Below are 21,917 nucleotides of genomic sequence, written 5' to 3'. Positions count from 1 at the left end.
ACTCTTCTATAGCACCACAATTCAAAGGCATCAGTTAATTCTTGACAATATGAAAATATTTATTTTTGTTGTTGTTATTGTTAGGTAACATCAAGTTGACTGAGACTTAAAGCTACATGATTAACAACAGTTCTCAACCTTGTCCTACTTTTGTTGTTGTTGTTAGGTCCTGTCACGTTGAGTATGACTCATAGTGACCCTAAGGGAAAAAGATCTGAGCCCTGCTCGATCCTGCACCATCCTTACAATTCATGATACACAAGAGCCCATTGCAGCAGTCATAGTGTCAATCCGCCTGGCTGATGGTCTTCTTCTCTTTCATTGACCCTCTACCATTCCCAGCATCATGTCCATCTCCAAGGAATAGACACTTTTAGCAACATTCCCAAAGTATGTAAGGTGAAGCCTCATCATTCTTGCTTCTGAAAGAACTTTTAAACAAATTTAAGCCTTGTATTGCAATAATGAAAGATACTGTGGGCAATATATTGAATGACTCAGAAAGTATCAAAGAAGATAGAGGTAATACACAGAATCACTGGACCAGAAAGAATTGATTGACACTGGAAAATTTCAGGAATACCATATGAACATGAGCCAATAGTAATGAAGGAGGGAGTAGAAGTGACATTGAAGGCACTGGCAAAAAAATAAGGCCTCAAGAATCGAAAGGGTACCAATTGACTTGTTTCAATTAACAGATGCAGCCTTGAATGCATTCACCAGACTATGCCAGGAAATCTGGAAGACAGTTATCTAGCCAACAGATTGGAAGAGGTTCATATTTGTTCCCATTCTCAAGAACGGTGATCCAACTGAATGTGGAAACTATTGGATAATATCACATGGAAGCAAAATGCTGCTGCAGAACATTAAAAAATGGTTATAACATTGTTTAGGAGGAATATATGATTAGGTATTATTGTCATATGAATAAGAACCTATGGTGATGAAGGAGGAAGTTCAAATTGCTCTGAAGGAATTGGCAAAAAACAAGGCTCCAGGAGTTGATGGCATACCAATTGACTTATTTCAATAAACAGATACTGCACTGGATGTGCTCACTAAGTTGTGCCAAGAAATCTGTAGAATAGCCAGTTGGCCGACTGAATGGAAAAGAACGATATTTGTTCCCATTCCAAAGAAAGGTAACCCAAGAGAATGCGGAAATTATTGAACAATATCATTAATATCACCTGCAAGCAAGATTCTGCTGAAAATTATCCAAAAAACATTTGGAACATTATGTCAACAGAGAACTGTCAGATGTGCAGGCTGGATTTAAAAGAGATCGTGGTACTAGGGATATTATAACTAATGTTAGATGGATCTTGGCAGAAAGCAAAGAATGCCAGAAGAATGTCTATCTGTGCTTCATTGACTATGCAAAGGCTTTTGACTGTGTAGATCACAACAAGCTATGGCTGACTCTGAGAAGAATGGGAGTCCCAGCACATTTGATTGTGCTAATACGAAACCTATACTTGGACCAGGAGGCAGTTTTCAGAAGAGAGCAGGGAGACACTTCATGGTTCAACGTCAAGAAAGGCGTCCATCAGGGATGTATTCTGTCTCCATACCTTTTCAATCTGTATGCAGAACAGATCATCTGAGACGCTGGGCTGTACAAGGAGGAATGTGGCATCTGGATTGGTGGAAGAGTCATCAACAACCTGCGCTGTGCAGATGACACAACCTTTCTTGCTGAAACTGAGGAGGACCTGAAGTGCTTGCTGCAGAAGGTCAAGGACTGCATCTTACTATATGGATTGAAGCTCAACATCAAGAAAACAGATTCTAACCACTGGGCCAATTGGCAGCATCAGTATGGATGGTGAAGAAATTGAGAGAGTTAACAGTTTTAGTTTATTTGGCTCCACAGTCAACACTCTTGGTAACAGCAGCCAGGAAATCAAGAGATGAATTGCATTGGGAAAGTAAGCTGTGAGGGACCTCTCAAGAGTACTGAAGAGCAACAACGTCACATTGGAGACTAAGGTGTGCCTGATGCTATAGTCTTTGCAATTACATGCTATGCATCAGACAGTTGGACAGTGAATATGGATGATAGAAGGATAATTGATGCCTTTGAGTTGTGGTGCTGGAGAATAGTGTTGAATACACCATGGACTGCTAGGAGAACAAACAGATTTGTCCTGGAGAAGGTGAAGCCAGAATGTTTCCTGGATTCAAGGATTCTGAAGCTTTGTCTGACATACCTCGGGCATGTTGCAAGGAGGGACTGGTACTTGGAGAGGGACATCATGTTTGCTAGAGTGGAGGGGCGGCAAAGGAGAGGAAGACCTTCAATGAGATGGATCAATTCTGTGACTGCAGTGATGGGAATGAGTGCATTTGAGATGGCTAGGTTGGCACAGGATAGAATGGCATTTAGAGCTCTTTACACAGGGTCACTGTTAGTCACAAGCAACTCGATGGCACATAACAACAACAACAACATTATTGTCATGACAAGATCCAGAATGAAACGTGCATAGTGGAATGGAAGGGAGGGATTGTATAATAATGAATGTATTCTTTTTTTTTTAACTCGTCAAAAAGAAAAGTGAACTGGGGGGGAAGGGTGGGCAGGGATGAAAGTGTGCAACAATGAATGAATGGAAATTTAAAAAATTCAGAGGCTGGAAAAAAATAATGTATGAGAATGATTGTATGAAACACAATGTGAATGAACAATAGTGTGAAACACAATGTATACAAGCTTTGTAAGCAGACACATTAAAAAATAATGTAAAATAAAATAAAATAATCTATGTTATGAAAAAAAAATACTAGACTAGTACATAGATGGGGAACTGCCAGAAGTTCAAGTAGGATTTAGAAGAGGCCGTGGCAGCAGGGGTATCAGTGCTGACTGATATCAGCTGGATCCTGGCTGAAGGTAAGGGATATCAGAAGAATGTCAATTTGTGCTTTATTGACTATGTAAAGACATTTGATTGTGTGGATCCTAGTAAGTTGTGGCTGATATTGAGAAGAATGGGAATCCCAGAGCACTTAATTGTGTTCATGTGAACCTATACCTGGACCAGGAGGCTGTTGTGTGAACAGATATGGGGAACACTGCATGGCTTAAAATTGAGAAGGGAGTGAGTCAGTGTTGTATTCTTTCTCCATACTATTCAGTCTGTCCTGTCCTATACCATTCTCACAATGTCTGCCATGACTAAGCTCACTGTTACAGTCACTATGCCAATCAATCTTATTGAGGATTTTCTTCTTTTTCTCTGGCCCTCCACCTTTCCCAGCTTAATGTCTTTTCCAAGGACTGACCCTTCCTGATTACATGGTCAAAGTACACTCCTGTTGTTGTTGTATATGCTTTTGAGTTGGAATCAAATCATAGCTGACCCTTGAGGCTCTAAATCGCATGGGGCCTATTTCTCTCCCACCAAACAGCTGATGTCTTTTGAATTAGCAGTACTTCTTACTTACCAGGTCGTCAGAATTTCATGCTCTTACAGTAGCTAACGAAAATAGACGAAATGATGAACTAAGACAGTTGATCTAAAAGTGTGACTCAAAAAGACCAAGTAAAGTATTACCATGAAACCAGCAAAAAATTGCAATTAGAAAACCAAATGTGAAGTGCGTAGTTGGCAGAAAGCAAAGAAATCCTGTATTACTAACTCAGGAAGCCTAAGCACTATAGCCTTCAGTGTGGATTATTCCTCAACTCAAAGAAAAACTACAGTCCTCACCATTGGCTAAACAAAAGATCAGGCTGAGTGGTCTAACAAAGGATAATGGGGCTTTCTGAGACAACAGCCCTTAGTCACCCTTCAGGACTGGACTAGTGTTATTTCCCTGTGGCTCCATGTTTAGCCAAGCAATGGACAGGTCTCCGTGGTGAACAATCATATTGGAGATATGAACACGCCTTTCAGCAATTGATGCCATGAAACCAAAACCTGGGACAGCACTCTGAAAAGAGAGCCATTGCACTGAGGAGATGGGTGAATAAAGTGTTGAATGAAAACCTAATATGCTCTGTATACTTTCATTCAAATCAGAACAAAACAAATTTTAAAGAGAAAGAAAGGTGTGAGAATAACACTAAAAAGAAAAAAGGTTGCTCACTATAAAAACAGTATTGAGGCAGAGAAACAGATTTGTTTGTTGTTCGATGAAGTTGAGTTGACTCATAGTGGCTCACAGTGACCCAATGAACAGCAGATCTGAACCTTGCCCAATTCCGCACCGTCCCATGATCTCTGTCCTGCTCCAACCCATTGTGGTAGTCACTGTGCCAATATATTTCCTTATGAGCTTTCTCCTCTACCTTTTCCAGGCACTGTTTTTCTCTACAAGGACTGGCCCTTCCTGAAAATATGCCCAATGTAAGTGAGATCAAGTTTCATTTCTCAGTCCTCGCCTCTAAGGAGCACTCTGGCTGCACTTCCTTCAAGACAGATTTGTTTGTTCTTTTGGCAGTCCAAGGGATGTTCAGTACTCTTCTCCACACCACAATTCAAAGACAGCCATTCTTCTGTTGTCTTCCGTATCCATTGTTCAACTTCCAGGTGCTTAGGAAGCAGTTGAAATGAAAGAGGGATTATCCAGTACAAAAAGTCAGAAGTACTGAGGCTGAGAAAGCGATGACTCAAAATTTAAACTCATCGCTGCCAAATCAGAATCCACTCTTAGCTGACCCTCCATTGGGCTTCCAAGGTGGTAAGTCACGTGGGAGGAAGTTGTTCATCTTTCTTCCTTAAAAGCCCCTGGTAGACTTGAATCCCCAGCGAGGCAGCATCTTTCTGTTAGGAGCACAGCTTCTACAATAGAGCTCTTTTAGTGAAGTGGTACTTGAAAAACCAAAGAGGATTGCTTAAAGAAAATTAATAAATAAAGTAAGAGAATGCTCCTGTATCAAAACAGAAGCACGTGTTTGCCGTGTGGGCAGAGTGAGTGTCTGCCATCACAGCTACTTCTTATTTGCAGAAAGCTCCTTGCAAAATGAAACTGAATTGTAACTGCAGTGCAGCTAGGGAGCAGCTTACAGGGCGAGCAACTCTCTGAAGACACGTGTACTCTTAATCGTCGGCTCCCGAGTGAGACACCTTAGAAACAGCACTTTGTAAATCAAGAAGGCAAACGCCGAAAAAGACAGTTTAATGGGACTCGGCAACACTGAGGAGCAGGGAAGACAGTGTAAATATTCTGAGTACTTTAACCAATCAGATACAAATCATCTCACTCCAGAAAAACAAAGAGTTTCCGTCAATGCCAAACACACATCTGCTCAAAGTCTACGGGTGGGTGAAACTTGCTTTCAGAGGTCCTGACCAGAGGTGAGCGTCACTCACCCAGGCAACCTGCTGTGGGTGGGTGGACACACGTAGATAATTTTCTAAGCACAAGATACAAGTTGCATGTAACCTAAATATAATTTATGCAGGTTATCCATTCATGGTTCCTTTAAATCATGGCTCTTTTAGTGAGGCTAAATCCGGGCTCAGACCTCTGTTGTAGCAGCCAGTCTTGGGAAGCAAGGGCTGGGCAATGACTGACTAATGACTCAATTGTTGCTAGTTGAGTTTGTTTCATCCAGATCCTGTGAACAACCTATGTGAGCACTGCCCTATATCATGCCATCCTTACAATCCCAGACACTCTCAAGCCCGTTGCTGTAGTCACTATGCCAGCCAGCCTGGCTGAAGGTCTTCTTTTCCTTCACTGTCTCTCCACCTTCCTTCCCAAGCACAATGCCCCTCTCTAAGGAATAACCTCTCCAAGAAACATGACCAAAGTATGTGGAATGAAGCCTCACTATCTTTGCCTGCAGGTAGCACTCTGGCTGCAACTTCTCCAAGACAACAATCTGGAACAAGAGGTACGTCGCAAGGTGGACTAGGTGAGGGGAGAGAACAGAGGGGGAGGGAAGAAAATGTACAACAATGAATGACTAAATATCAAAGAATTTTTAAAAGACAGTACAAGATGACAAATGCAAGTACCAGAGGACAAGATGACTCATCTAGTGGCATCTGATTGTAGTGGTATCTCTACTACAAACTTGGGGAAAACATTATTCCCTTTCCCAGTCAGATGAGCAAGTAGGAGCAACTCCAAGTCAGAGTGCAGCTGTGCAAAGCCTCAGACCACAGGAGACCCCTACCAGGGCTCACTGGTCACTAGAAGGAATGGGTTACCCCAGGGAAGATGCACTTGAGAGGACTTCCAGTGGAGGCTTAGCCTGGCTGTACCTGGTGTCTGAGTTCATTAGTGTTTATTGTTATTATTAGGTGCTATCAAGTAAACTAAAACTCAATGATCTTATGAAAAACACATAGAAAACTTACCCCTATCCTGCATCATCCTCAGAAACTCCTCCATGCTCCGTCATATTCATATATATATATGAATATGAATATATATAGGAATTGAATATATATATGATTTGAATATATATATATGAATACACACACATATTATATATATATATATATGACTGGAATAGCACATCAGCACAGAACTACCAGAATTCCAAGCTGGGATTATAAGGGGTCGTGGTACTAGGGATATTGTAGCTAATGTTAGATGGATCTTAGCTGAAAGTAGGGAATACCAGAAGAATGTCTACCTGTGTTTCATTGATTATGCAAAGGTTTTGACTGTGTGGATCATAACAAACTATGGATGACTCTGAGAAGAACGGAAATCCCAGAACACTTGATCGTGCTAATGAGAAACCTATACTTGGACCAAGAGGCAGTAGTTAGAACAGAGCAAGGAAACACTGCGTGGTTCAAAATTGGGAAGGGTGTATGCCAGGGATGTGCCCTATCTCCATACCTTTTCAACCTGTGTGCAGAACAGATCATCTGGGAGGCTGGGCTCTATGAGGAAAAGTGTGGCATCAGGATTGGTGGAAGATCTATTAACAATCTGTGTTATGCAGATGACACAACCCTGCTTGCTGAAACTGAGGAGGACCTGAAATGCTTGCTGCAGAGGGTCAAGGATTGCAACTTTCAGTATGGATTGAGGCTCAATGTCAAGAAGACAAAGGTTCTCACCACTGGACCAATTGGCAGCATCAGGATGGATGGTGAAGAGATTGAGATTGTTAACAACTTTAGTCTGCTTGGCTCCACGATCAACAGTCTTAGCACCAGCAGCCAGGAAATAAAAAAAATGTATTGCGATGGGAAAGTCTGCTGTTAGGGACCTCTCCAGGGCAGTGAAGAGCAATGGTGTCACTCTGGAGACCAAGGTGCATCTGATACAGGCTATGGTCTTTGCAATCAATCACTTGTTATGCATCAGAGAGCTGGACAATGACTAGGAAGGATAGAAGAAGAATTGATGCATTTGAGCTGCAGTGCTGGAGAAGAGTATTGAGTGTATCATGAACTGCCAAGAAAACATATTCATCTTGGAGAGGGTTAAACCAGGCTGCTCCTTGGAGGCAAAGATTCTGGGGCTTCGTCTGGCATAGTTCGGACATGTTGTAAGGAGGGAGAAGTCCTTGGAGAGGGACATCATGCTTGGGAGGGTGGAGGGATGGTGCAAGAGGGGAGGACCCTCTATGAAGTGGATTGATTCAGTGACTGGGGTAATTGGGATGGGTGTTTCAGAGGCAGTGTGATTGGCACAGGATAGATCAGGGTTTAGGGCTTTTGTACACAGGGTCATTATGAGTCACAAGCGACTCGAAGGCACATAACAACCGCAACAATTTGCCTTTTGATTTCCTGACTGCTGGCGCTAAATATAATGATTGTGGAGTTGAACAAGCTGTAAATGTTATAGGTTCAAATCAACAACCTTTCAGTTTGCAGCTGAGCTCCAATCATTTCTGTCACCTAAGGATCTTGTGGAATGAAAAAGGGCAGTGGGTAACAAAAACTACAGATGCTGTTTGAAAAGAATGCAGTTCTTAGCAGCTACCCCTCTCCTGGTTCTGCCACTTTCCAACCTGACCTCACTGCTTTGGCTGGCATGACTTTCCATATGGGCTCACATGTTATTGGGTAACTTCTATCCTTTTTCCAGTCCAGAGCAGTCTGGAGATTCCATGGTCTGTCTGTCTATCCTTCTCTTTGTTTTTTTCTCTTTCCTGAGAGATTGGCTGACTTAGGGTTGCTGTGACAAAATGCCCTGGATTTGGGAGCTTAAACAAACAGAAGTGTGTTCTTACCAAATTCAGCAGATGGTTCAAATCCACCAGTTGTTCTTAGGGAGAAGGATGGGCCATCTTCTCTGGGCAGTTTATGGCTTCTGAAAACTCACTGAAGAGCCAGCCAGCTAGAAGTCAGTTCAAACTCAATAGCAATGAGTTGTTTATTTCTGTTGTATGGATTTCCAAGACTTTCTTCCAAAGAACCTCTGAATGCATTGGAGATAAATGTTATGGGAAAGAATATGTAGTTGGTTTGGGGAGAGATTTCCAATCACTGAAATTAAAAAGCCAAACCAGTTGCAACAGAGCCAATTCTGATTCAAAGCAACCCTAACCTTTTGCTTCAGAGAGTGTGCCAACTCTGCGTAGCTTTCAAGGACTACTCAGTCAGTAAAAGAGAGTAAGGCACGAAGCCCCCCTGTTTCCTCATGGCTGTTGAAGAAGATCATTCCATAGAGTATCTCTATTCATATTCCATTCATGCTGGCTGCTTGTGAAGATGTTGACACTTGTCACTCTTATTTATGAGGACATTGTGACTGGGCAGATACTGATGTGCTAGAGATGGTCTTGTGCTACAGCCATGCTCAGTAGGTTTAACTTATGGTGAAGGGTCAGTGTTAGGAAGCTAGCAGCAAACCTTCTTACTTGCTTGCCCAAAGACAGTGCTGGTATGAGCAATGGTCACAGATAAAACCACATACTTGAGACTTCCAATCAAACAGATAATGCCTGCACAGTAATTTGGCAAGTGGTCCAACAGGCTGATGGACCGTCTGCCTTTTCTCCAGTGCTGCTGAGCAGAATACAACTTTTGTTTGGGGAAAAGAGAAGGGGAGATTACAGAATGATTAGTACCCATTCACAAAGAGTTTGACTGGGATGTGGTGAAAATACAAGATTTTGATAGAAGATTAGAACTACCCCGGAGTTTATCAAAGAAAGATTGAACAAACAATATACAGTACATGCATGCAGTAGAAATAAAGTTCTACCACCTGCTGCAATATGGATTAGCCTTAAAAACAGTATGCTAAGTAAAATAAAGACAAATATGATAATAAAGTTAAAATACCTATTTTGTATAATGATCATATAAGATAGAGTAGAAAAGCCTCAGAGGGTTTCCAAAGCTGTTAATCTTTACCAAACAGACTCTCACATTTTTCTCCCTTGGAGTGCCTGGAGGGTTCAAACTACTGATCTTTGATTAGCAGTGGAGTGCTTAACCAGTGTGTCACCAGCATTGTTCTGAGATTATGTGAAATGACTATCTATGAAATACGTAGGAAAGGCAAAAGTATAGAGAACAGATTTTTTTTAAAAAAATAAAAAATTGTTACCAGAGGCAAGTGAGAGGCAAAATGAGGAGCAATTGCTTGAAACATTTGAGTTTCTGTTATTGTTGTTACGTGCTGTCAAGTACAACTCATAGTAATGCTATGAACAGTTTGAAAACCCTATGAGCCCTGATTGATCTAAACCCTGCTTTATGCTGTGCTGACCCCATAATCTCTGACACACTTGACTCCACTGTAGCAGTCATTGTATCAGTTCATCCCATTGGAGGTCTACCTGTCCTTTTCTGACCCTCCTTCATTCCAAACATGATGTCCCTTTCTAATAAATACTCTCACGTAGATATGTATCTAAAGTATGAAAGGTGAAGCTTCATTATCTTTGCTTCCAGGAAGCACTCTAGTTGCTGTTTTTCCAAGACATAACTATTTGTTTTCTTAGTGGTGGTGGTGGTTGTTAAGTCCTGTTGAGTCAAGTACAAGTCATAAGAACTCTATGAACAAAAGATCTGAACCTCGTTCTATAACTATCATCATTTCTTTAGTATTCATAGGGTTTTCAAAGGCCTGTTATTTAAGAAGTGGATGCCAATCCTGCTTCCAAGTCTGTCTTAATCTGAGAGCTCTACCAAACCCTGTTCACCGTGGGATTCGACAGACCGGTGGCAAAGCTTTCTCAAGTTATCTTAGTACAGCAAACTGACAGACAAGCACTGTACCACTTAAAACAATGTTCTCCCCAAATACAATTAGTGGCCCTTGGAACCAATTGACTTTTAAATAGACAGGCCTGTCCACCAGGTCCTGATTGATTTAAATAAGAGGCTTCCAGCCCACAGCTGATTTTTTTTTTAAACTAAATTCAGACATTGTTATTGTTGTTAGGTACCGTCAAGTCATCTGTAACTCATAGGGACCCTATGTCTGAAGTCTGCCCTGTCATGAGCCAGTCTCACCGACTCTGACCCACTTACTATCATTGCCCCAGTTACTGTATCAATCCTTCTCATCCAGGGTCTTTCTCTCCTGTGCTGTCCCTCCACCCTTCTGAGCATGATGTCTTTCTGCAAGGACCAGTTTCTCCTGGCAACATGCTCAAAGTATGTAAGATAGAGCTTCAAAATCCTAACCTCCAAGATTTCATCCTTTCCAAGACAGACATATTTGTTTTCTTGGCAGTCAATACTTCTCCAGCACCACAACTCAAAGACACCAATACTTCTTCTGCTGACTTTATTCATTATCCAGCTCTCTGACAAGTTTCTGCTAAGATGATAAGAACCTTTGGAAATGGAGAATGATGATGGTTTCATGTATTTAATATCAATGAATCCCACTCATACTAATAATTAAATTAGCAAGTGTTTCCTGAGAAGCATTTCACTCCCACATGTTTTTCCCCCCAAATGAATACTTGAAATTCCCACCATCCATTTGTTCATCCAACTAAGGTAGCTTTTATATTGCTATGATACTGGAAGCTATGTTACCAATATTTCAGATACTAACAGGGTCACCCATGGTGGACAGGCATCAGAGGGAGAAACTAAGGTAGACTAGGAAGAAAGAGCTGGAGATCTACTTCCCAAAATTAGTCAGTGAAATCTTCAATAGATCACAAACAAATTTTGTGTAATTTAGTACCAGGACATGACATCCTAGTTGAGAAGACACACAAGGTGACACACACAATGGGTCATGAAATGTGTCAAAGATCATGAAGATGGTTCTGTTATGCATGAGGTAATAGTGAGTTGACAATAAACTAGAATTTAGCCAGAGGTTTAGGGAAAACAGAGTTTCCTGCTGGCTGTCCAAGAGCCTATCTGCAGAGAGGAGCTGGCTCAAGTGAAAACAGGTCTCTGCCTCTCTCCACCACTACAGAAATCTTCAGGCTTCCTCTTCTCAAGCTGATTTGGGCTAACTTCTATTCTTTCTCAATTCATTCTCAATAGCAAATGACGCAGATACAGTACTCTGGGCTGGGCTCAGTTTTATGGACTCTAGACATGGGACCACTGATAAATCAGCCAGCCTTTCTCCACTGCCATGCTGGGTCCAGGTGAAGCATGTTCTGAATGACCTTCCCCCAAGTCACTAAAGGATAGTCTGACTTTTAACTAGTGGCTGTCCAGTTGATTCTGTCTCTTAGTCACCCGTGTGTGAGAACATAGGACTATGCTCCATTCAAAACCAAATCCATTGCTGTCATGTCAGTTCTGACTCATAGCAACACTCTTTTGGGTTTCTGATGAGATTCTCCATTCCCCCCAACCCCCATGGGTCAAGTTGGTAGATTAGAACCATCACCTTTTGGGCCAGCAGTGCATTATATTATACTCCTAAATATGTCCCATAGAATGTTTTTCCTTTTTAAAAAACTATGATTTGAATGAAAGTGTATAAAGTATATTGGTTTTCCATTCAATTATCCACGTCCACTTCCTAAACAGCATTCCTCCAGAAACTATGAACTTTGATAAATGTTGATGGTTGTAGAGGGGTTTCAGGCCTTTGTTCACAGGGTTGCTATGAGTCATGTTTGCCTGAAGACAATCAACAACAACAATAACAACAACAACATTACTTACAATACCTTCAATGTAATTTCAGTCTTTGTACTCCTTCCCTGTAATTCTCCTTTTCCATGAATCCTTCTATTTTACCCTTTTTTACCTTCTGAGTTTTATCTTTAGGCAAATGATGCTTGTCTGCTCTTATATAATGGATCTCTCCAAGGAGTGTGTGACTCCCTGATGTTATCAGTCAACTTATCTTAGCTCATTGCCCTTGGGTTGGAACTGACTCATAGTTAACAATTCATTGATTTGCTAGACTGTACTTTTACTTTGTCTGGGATCAAATTGTCCATCTCTCTCCCTGGGAGCTTCCAGTGAATTTGAACAGACAGAGATATGTGAGCTTTAGTTATCAGAACAACCCCCTGTAGAATATGCCACCTGTCTTTTTTTGGCTAAAAATTGAGCTATGGGCCCATTGAACTTTTCATCATTGATTTTCCAGAATTAGATCACGAAGCCTTTCTTCTGAGGTCCTTTGGGTTGGTTCACACTATTACCGTTTTGCTTAGCAGCTGAGTTCAGTAACAGGAAGTACCACTCACATATATCTGAGGTTGATCTTGAACCTCAAGTGAGTATGTGAGGACTGAACCTTGGTAGCAATAAAAAGATATGACCTCAGTGGAGTGGCAGCAAAGAGCCAGCCAGAGGTCAGCTGTCTTTAAGTCACAATGATAAGTGAAATCACCAAGTGTTACATTTAAATCTGGCCTATGTAACCCTCTGCCCTCTCACCTCTGTGCTTTCCTGTGAAGTGATCTCACCAACTAATCACAGACAAAACTCTGTTAAAAAAGTCCTCATCACGCCCTATTAATACTGTTTATATCAGCTGATATTTTGGGTACTAAAACTCAAGCTCTAATCATCAGTTGATTTTTAAGGGAAACTTCTTCGTGTGCTAGTGTCATTCATTTTCAGAAGAGGAGGGGGTGGCTGACCCTATTGCTCCAGAGAGGAAAGGGAATGTGGGTACTATCTTAATTTGCATACCTGTCCTGTCTATGTACTGCCTTAATTTGCATATCTGTCTTGTTCCTGATGGGTCTGGGGTAACCCAGGACTATTTCCACTGTAGCACTGTGACTGTGTCTCTGCTAAACCTTCAGACTTGAGCAAATGGGAATAGTTGGCCTCCCATCCAAGGATCCCCTTCATCTCCCTACCACATGCAGACACCTTGTTTAACCTTCAAGGATTTATGATCCAACCCTGCAGCTATTTCCTGCCAGTTTCTACCAGTTGACCAGACCCGAGGATCTCTGTTTTTTCCAGAAAATGCAACACAAAAGAATCCTGACACCCATTTGTCATAAGAATGTTAAGCTCATTTTCAAATCTTTAGATGAAAACTAAACATCGGATGGCTTTCAGATCAATGTCTCCCTGGAAGCCCCAGTAAGGAGAAGAGTGCTTCTCTACAGGAACATAAGCATTCAGCCAGGTCTGTCTTTTGTTAGCAGCTGATTTGCATTGAAAAATTGGCAGGTTTTTGGAAGGACAAGCTACCGGAGTATATTAGTGTCACTTAAGGAGGGAATAGAGGAAGAAAAAACTCTAAGCTTGTTTTTGCCGTATCAGCTTACTTTTTAGTGAGTGGATATGTGACCTGGAACAGAAAGTAGAGTAGCTTTTTGGTTTAAAGGTACAGGATGACCAAGTGGTTAGTGAGGTCCGTTGTCTTCGGCTAGTGTCTGGTCCTGTAGGCAGTGCATGCAGCCATGTGTTAGTGAGAGCCCTGCACTGCGAGTCTACACTGCGAGTTAAGACTCACTGGCTTGCCTAGAATAAGCATAACCTCTCTATCTCTTCTTCCCTTCTTTTCTTTCTGTCCTCAACACATATGGGTCCAAGAATTGGGAGCAGAAAAGAGCAGTCTCGGGGGGTGGGGGGGTGGGGAGATGCATGTTGGGTTACTAGGAAAAGAAGAATATGATCCTCATAGACCAAACCTGCAGAAGACCACCCCCCACACACAAACAAAAACCCTGGGACTATGAACAAGTATATTCCTACTGGGTGAAGTACATTTTCCAAAAACGCATGTTGAAATCCTAACACTTGTGACTGTGACCCTGTTCCTCTTTGCATACAGAGATTTTTCTTCTGTTCTGTTGTTGAGGTCATATGGAAGTTGTTATTTTTATGTACAGTTGAGTCAACTGGGACTCATAGCGATCCTATGAATGGTAGCTCTGAATATTCTATCTGAGCCAATCTGTTTCCAACATACTTGACCCCATTACCCCAATCAGTGTGTCAATCCATCTCATCCAGGGTCTTCTTCTCCTGCACTGACCCTCCACTCTTCCTTCTCCAAGGACTGGTCGTTGCCTCCAAGGAGCAACCTGGCTTCATCCTACCAAGGAGAGAACTGTTAGTTCTCTTGGCAGTTCATGGTATGTTCAATACTCTTCTCCAACACCACAACTCAAAAGGCATCAATGCTTCTCCTGTCATCTTTAGTCATAGTGCAGCTTTCTGATATATAGCAAGTAATTGAGAAGGCCATGGCCTTGATCAGGTGGGCCTTAGTCTCTAGACTGACAACGTTGCTCTTTAGCACTCTGGAGAAGCCCCTGACAGCAGACTTTCCCAATGCAACTTGTCTTTTGATTTCCTGACTCCTGATACCAAAAGTGTTGATTGTGGATCCGAGCAAGATGAAATTGTTAACCATCTCAATCTCTTCTCCATCTATTATGATGTTGCCAATTGGCCTGGTGGTGAGAATATTTATTTTCTTAATGTCGAGATGCAATCCATATTGAAGACTTCTGTCCATGACCTTCTGCAGTAAACACTTCAAGTCCTTGGGTCATCTGCATAGTGCAGGTTGTTGGAGTCTTCCTCCAATCCTGTTGCTGCATTCCTCCTCATAACGTCTAGCAGCTTCCCAAATGATCTGTTTTGCATATAGATTGACAAGTTATAGAGGAAAGACACGTCTCTGATGGAATCCTTTCTTGATTTTGAACCATACATTGTTTCCTTGCTCTGTTCTGACTAGTGCTTCCTGGTCCAAGTATAGGTTTTACATGAGCACAATCAGGTGTTCCGGGATTCCTAAACCTATAATCCCTCCTGAACTGTATCTTATTAAAAAGGAAAACACACAAAAAAAGACACAGGGGGAAGAGACATCAAATTAAGATCCATATTCAAGCCAAAGTATGTTAATAAATGTCCAAGAATACTAATCTGATAGATAAGCAAAGAGCATCTTCTATAGATGACAGACGATATGACATCGCTGATACTCTTGATAGTTTTCAAGCCTTCAAGTACGTGATGCAATTAATCCCAGTTCTTCATAGTCACCAATATGTGGTAATTTTGTTATGATAGCTCTAGGGAAGTGTCATATATTGAGTTGTATCCTCCCAAAATAAGCATTGGGAACTTAATTTCTACACTTCTGTTGTGCAATCTTATTTGGGCTTTATTGTATTCATAGGGTGTCCCTTAAACCAGCTCACTATTGAGACATCAAAAGGAGCAAGCACGAATAGGAGCGAGATAGATGCTGTGTGGAAATCTTTAAAGAACACCAAGAAGAATCAAGATGGCTTACTGGAGAAGCAGAAACAAACACATTGCTGTAGAGCAGACAGTCTTCTGGTAAAGCTGAAACTTCACACTTACATCTTTTCTTTAAAAGCCAACTAATTGGGCATTCCTGTTACAGTAGCATAGAAGAAACAGAGAAGCACACCATATCACACAAAGCTGGACTTTAATAAACACATCATGTGCCTTAAACAACTGATTAAAGAATGTTTTTAAATCAGAAAAGGTGAGTGCCAGGACTATTATTCTTTCTCCATTCCTATCTGTATGCTGAGCAAAAGGATTTAAAAAGATAGACTATGTGAATCATGCAGTGTTTCCCTGCTCTGTTCTGAGGACTGCTTCCTGGTCCAATTACAGGTTTCACATAAGAACAATCAAGTGTTCTGGGATTCCCATTTTTCCTCAAGGTTAGTCACCATTTGTAGTGATCCACACAGTCAAATGCCTTTGCATTGTCAATGAAACACAGATTCATTCTTTGCTTTCTCTGACATTCTTTGCTTTCTGCCCAGATTGATCTGACATTGGCAATAATGTTTTTAGGTCTACGACCTCTTCTAAACTCAGCTTGTATTTTCTGATGGTTCTCTGTCAATGAACTGTTCTAGTAGTTTCTGGATAATCTTCAGATGTTGTTTGATAATTTCAATACTCTGTCAGGTCACTTTTTTTTTGGAATGGGAATAAATGTATCTCCTCCAGTCAGCTGGCTAAATAGTTGTCCTCCAGATTTCCTGGCACAATTTGGTGAGCACATCCAGGGCAGCATCTGTTTGGTGAAATGCATCAATTGGTATTCCATCAATTCCTATATTATATTTTGGCAAGTCCTTAAGAGGAGCCTGAACTTCCTCCTTCATCACCATTGCCTCTTGATCATAGTAGTTTATTGAAATTCTTCTGTGTCAGTCAATTCTTTTTGGTACAATGACTGTATACTCCTTCCATCTTCGTTTAATGCTTCCTGAAGCATTCAGTATTCTGCCCATAACATCCTTAAGTATTGCAACTCGCAGCTTGAATTTGTTCTTTAGTTCCTTCAGCTTAAGTAATGCTGAACGAGTTTGGGCCTTTTGATTTTCTGACGACAACTCCTTGAATATTGTCTTTCTGAGCTGCCCTTTTAAGTTTTCTGTTCAGCTCCTTAACATTTTTTTTATTTTATTTTTTTTTAGCTCCTTAACTTCTTGATTTCTTCCCTTTGCTTTTGCTTTTCTGTGCTCTAGTACAATATTCAGAGTTTCTTCTGACATCCATTTTCATCTTCTTCCTTCTTTGTAATGACCTTTTGCATGCTTCATGAACGATATTCTTGATCTCTTCCCACAGCTCACCTGGTCTTCATTCATTAGTGTTCAAGGTCTCAAACCTGTTACTGGGTTGGTTTTTAAATTCAGGGGGCATAGAAGCAAGATCAGGTTTTTATTCCTGTGGATATAATTTAACCTTCTTTAGTTTTAATTTAAACTTGCATATGAGTAGTTGATAGTCTGTTCCACAATCAGCACATGGCCTAGTTTTCACTGCTGATATTGAACTTCTCCAATGATTTCCTTCCACAGATGTAATAGATCTAATTCCTGTGCGTATCATCAGGTGAACTCCATGTGTATAGCCTGAGTTTATGTTTCTTATAAAAGATATTTTCTATGAATAAATCATTCATTATGCAGAATTGTATAATTCTATCTCCAGCCTCATTTCTGTCACCAAGTCCATATTTTTCCAAATACTGATCCTTCTTCCTAACTTTCGCATTCTAGTCACCCATTATTATTAATGCATCTTGGTTACATGCTTGATCGATTTCTGGCAGTAACAGTTGGTAGAAATCATCTATTTCCTTCTTTTTGGCTCTGTTTGTGTGTAAGTTTGAATGATAGTGGTAGTAATAGGTTTTCCTTGTATGCATATGGATATTATCTTGCCACTCACAATATTGTATTTCAAGTTGGATCTAGAAATGCTTTTTAACCATGAAGGTGACATCATTTTTTCTTATCTTTTCTTCTCCAGCATAGTAGAGCATATGATCATATGATTCAAAATGTCCCACGCCGGTCCATCTCATTTTGCTAATACCTAGTATGTCAATATGTATGCATTCCATTTCTTTCTTAACAATGTCTAGTTTTCCTGCATTCATGCTTCTCACATTCCATATTCTAATTATTTGTATCTGCTTACAACCGTTCCTCCTCCTTTGTGTTTCCAAAATTGAGGGCTCAGCCTCAGTTGCCATATCTGTTAGTCTATTCTAAGTGTGCTCTACTGTACATAGGGTTTTTGAAGGCCTCTTATATTTTGGAAGTGGATGGACAATCCTTCTTCCTAGTCTGTCTCAATTTGGATGCTTAGTTTTAGAACAATAGCTGACAGATAAGTGCTTTACTGAGCAGATAAAAGACTTTTGCCTTACAGAAATAACCAGGACATGCACCAAACCGAATTTCATCATCAAATCACGTGTGTCTTCTCTCTTCCCTTTCCCTGCTACATCACCATTCCTTGCACTCCCACCTACCTGGTCAAAACCTCCCTTCCCCAGCCACCTCTTGATACAATAGCTAAAAAAGGAGTGTGTCAGAGATGCATTCTGTTTCCATATCTTTTCAACCTATATGAAGAACAGATCATTTGAGAAGCAGGGTTTTATGAAGATGAATGTGGCATCAGGATTGGAGAAAGAATTACCAACAGCCTATGTTATGCAGGTGACACAACCTTGCTTGCTGAAACTGAAGGAGACTTGAAGCACATGCTGAAAAAGGTCAAGGACTGTAGTCTTCAGATTCTCACCATTGGGCCATTGGCAGCATCGTGATAGATGGAGAAGAGTTTGAGCTTGTCAAGAATTACAGCTTGCGAAGCTCCATAATGAACACTCGTAAGACCAGCAGTCGGGAAATCAAGAGACGAATTGTTTTGGTTTTTGTTGCTGTTGTTATGTGTCGTTGAGTTGCTTGTGACTCATAGCGACCCTATGTACAACAACCCTAAGCTCTGCTTTGTCCTGTGCCAATCACACTGTCTCTGATACACTCATCCCGATTACCCCAGTCACTGAATCAATTCACCTCATAAAGGGTCTTCCCCTCCTGCACTGTCCCCCCACCCTTCCAAGTATGATGTCCCTCTCCAAGGACCTCTCCCTCCTTACAACATATCCAAAGTATGTTAGACAAAGCCTCAGAATCATTACCTCCAAGGAGCTACCCGGTTTAACCCTCTCTAGGATGAATCTGTTTGTTTTCCTAGCAGTCACTGGTACTCTTAATACTCGTCTCCAGCACCACAGCTCAAAGGCATCAATTCTCCTTCTATACTCCTTAGTCATTGTCCAAATCTCTGATGCATAACAAGTGATTGCAAAGACCATGTCCTGTATCAGATGCACCTTAGTCTCCAGAGAGACATCATTGCTCTTCAGAACTTTGGAAAGGTCCTTAACAGCAGACTTTTCCATTACAATACATCTTTTAATTTCCTGGCTACTGGTGCCAAGAGTATTGACTGTGGAGCCAAGCAAACTAAAGCTGTGAAGAATCTCAATCTCTTCACCATCCATCCTGATGCTGCCAATTGGTCCAGTGGTGAGAATCTTTGTCTTCTTGACATTGAGCCTCAATCCATATTGGAGGTTGCAGTCCTTAACCCTCAGCAGCAAGCGCTTCAGGTCCTTCTCAGTTTCAGCAAGCAGGGTTGTGTCATCTGCATAACACGGATTGTTGAAGAGTCTTCTTCCAAGCCTGATGCCACATTTCTCCTCATAGAGCCCAGCCTCCTGGATAATCTGTTCTGCATACAGGTTGAAAAGGTGTGGAGACAGGACACATCCCTGGTGTACGCCCTTCCCAATTTTGAACCATGCAGTGTTTCCTTGCTCCTTTCTGATGACTGCCTCTTGGTCCAAGTATAGGCTTTGCACTAGCACATTCCATTCTTCTCAGAGTCAGCCACAGTTTGTTATGATCCACACAATCAAATGCCTTTGCATAATCAATGAAACACCAATAGACATTCCTCTGCTTTCCTCTGATATTCCCTGCTTTCAGCCAAGATCCATCTAACATTAGCTACAATATTCCTAGTATTGTGACCTCTTCTGAACCCAGCCTGGACTTCTGGCAGTTCTCTGCTGATATGCTGTTCCAGTCATTTTTGAATAATCTTCAGTAGAATCTTGCTTGCATATGAAATCAATGAGATTGTTCTATAGTTTCCACACTCTGTTGAGTCACCCTTCTTTGGGATGGGAGCAAATACAGATCTCTTCCAGTCAGTTGGTCAAGTGGTTGTTCTCCAATTTTCTTGGCACAACCTGGTGAGCACGTCCAGGGCAGCATCTCTTAGCTGAAATATATCAATTGGTATAACATCTAATCCTAGAGCCTTATTTTTATTTGTGTTCTTCAAAACAGCCTGAACTTCTTCCTTCATCACCATAGGCTCTTGCTCATATGTTGTTTCATTAAATTCTTCTGTGTCTGCCAATTCCTTTTGATACAGTGACTCAGTATATTCTTTCCATCTTCTTTTAATACTTTCTGGATCATTTGATATTTAATATCATTTAATATTCTACCTAATCATTGACGAATTACATTGGGAAAATCTGCTGTCAGGGACCTTTCCAGAGTACTGAAAAGGAATGATGCCAGTCTAGAGACTAAGGTGTTCCTGATCGAGGTCATGGTCTTCTCCATTATTTGCTATACATCAGAAAGCTGGACAATGACCAAGGATGACAGAAGAAGAATTGGTGCCTTGAGTTGTGGTGCTAGAGAAGAGTCTTGGACATACCATGGACTAACAAGTCTCTCCTTGGAGGCTAGGATTTTGAAACTTCATCTCTCATACTTTGGACACATGGCCAGGAGAGACCAGTCCTTATAGAAAGGTGGAGGGACAGCACAGGAGAGGAAGAATCTGGATGAGATGGATTGATATGGTAACTAGCGCAATGGGGTTTGGTGTGTTGGAGTTAGCAAGACTGGCTCATGATAGGGCAGGTTTCAGAACTGCAGTACATAGGGTCACTATAAGTCACAGGCAACTCAATGGCGCATAACAACAATAACAACAGCAACAGACTATATGAAGAAGAATGTGGCATCAGAATTAGAGACTCATCAACAACTTGCGTTACGCAGATGACACAATCTTGCTTGCAAAACTTCAGGAAGACTTAAAAACACAGCAGAAGATCAAAGATGACAATCTTCTATACAGATTGCATCTAATTATCAACAGGACAGAAAATCCTCATCACTGGATCAAGAGGCAACATCAAGTTGTTGTTATTTATGTTGTTGTTATATAACAGCATCAAGTCAAATATGACTCATATCAGCTCCTAGGAATAATATCCCTGAGTTGTCAATGATTTCATTTTACTTGATTCCACAGTCAACACTCATTGTAACAGCAATCAAGAAATCAAAAGAAGTGTTACATTTGGGAAACATGTTGTCAAGAACCTATTCAAAGTTCCAAAGAGCAAGGATGTCAGTTTAAAAACAAAGGTTGCACTGATCCAAACCATAGGCATTTCAGTTGCTTCCTAGTCATCTGAAAATTGGACAATGAGTAAGGAAGATCAAAGAAGAATCAAAGCCTTGGATTGCGTTGTGGGTGAAGAGTATTGAATATACCACAAACTGCCAATAAACAAACAAACAAACAAACAAAAATCTGTCTTGAAGGAAGTATAATCAGAGTATTTCTTAGAGTCAAGGGTGGTGAAATTTCATCTCACTAATATTCTTGAGGAACCAGTCTGTAGAGAGAGTCATCAGGCTTGGAAAAATAGAGGGGTAGTAAGAGAGAGAAAGACCCTCCACAAGATGGATTTACACAACAACAACCACAATGGGCCTGAGCAGGATAGAGAGCATGAGGATGGTGCGGGTAGGACAAGGTGCAGATCTGTTGTTCATAGGGTCACTACGAGTTGTAGTTGACTTGATGGCACCTAACAGATATAGATTGTGTTCAGAGTATAGAATTTCTGACTACAAAAGAGCCTTCTTACCAATTCTGTTATCATGAGTGGTACCTGGTCAAGTTGTGGGATCAGAGAAGTACCTGTGTGGGTTCTTTAAGATCCTGTTTTCCCTGACAAGGTGACCTTCTCCCCGACTCCAAGGTAGTCTTGTATCCTATTAAATCCTCCTGCTATTACAAGTTAGAATGGAAACAATTTACTGCTTAAATAATTTATCCAGATTCAACGCTGAAAGTCTTTTGCAGAGATTCATCAGCTAATAAAGAAAATTGATTTTAGAAGCCAAAGTCAATACGAGGTTAGGAAAACAT

The sequence above is a fragment of the Elephantulus edwardii genome, unplaced genomic scaffold (assembly GCF_000299155.1).
Source record: "Elephantulus edwardii isolate Elephantulus edwardi_28Jun2011 unplaced genomic scaffold, EleEdw1.0 scaffold00045, whole genome shotgun sequence".
NCBI lineage: Eukaryota > Metazoa > Chordata > Mammalia > Macroscelidea > Macroscelididae > Elephantulus > Elephantulus edwardii.
Note: the sequence above shows the minus strand (reverse complement) of the source record.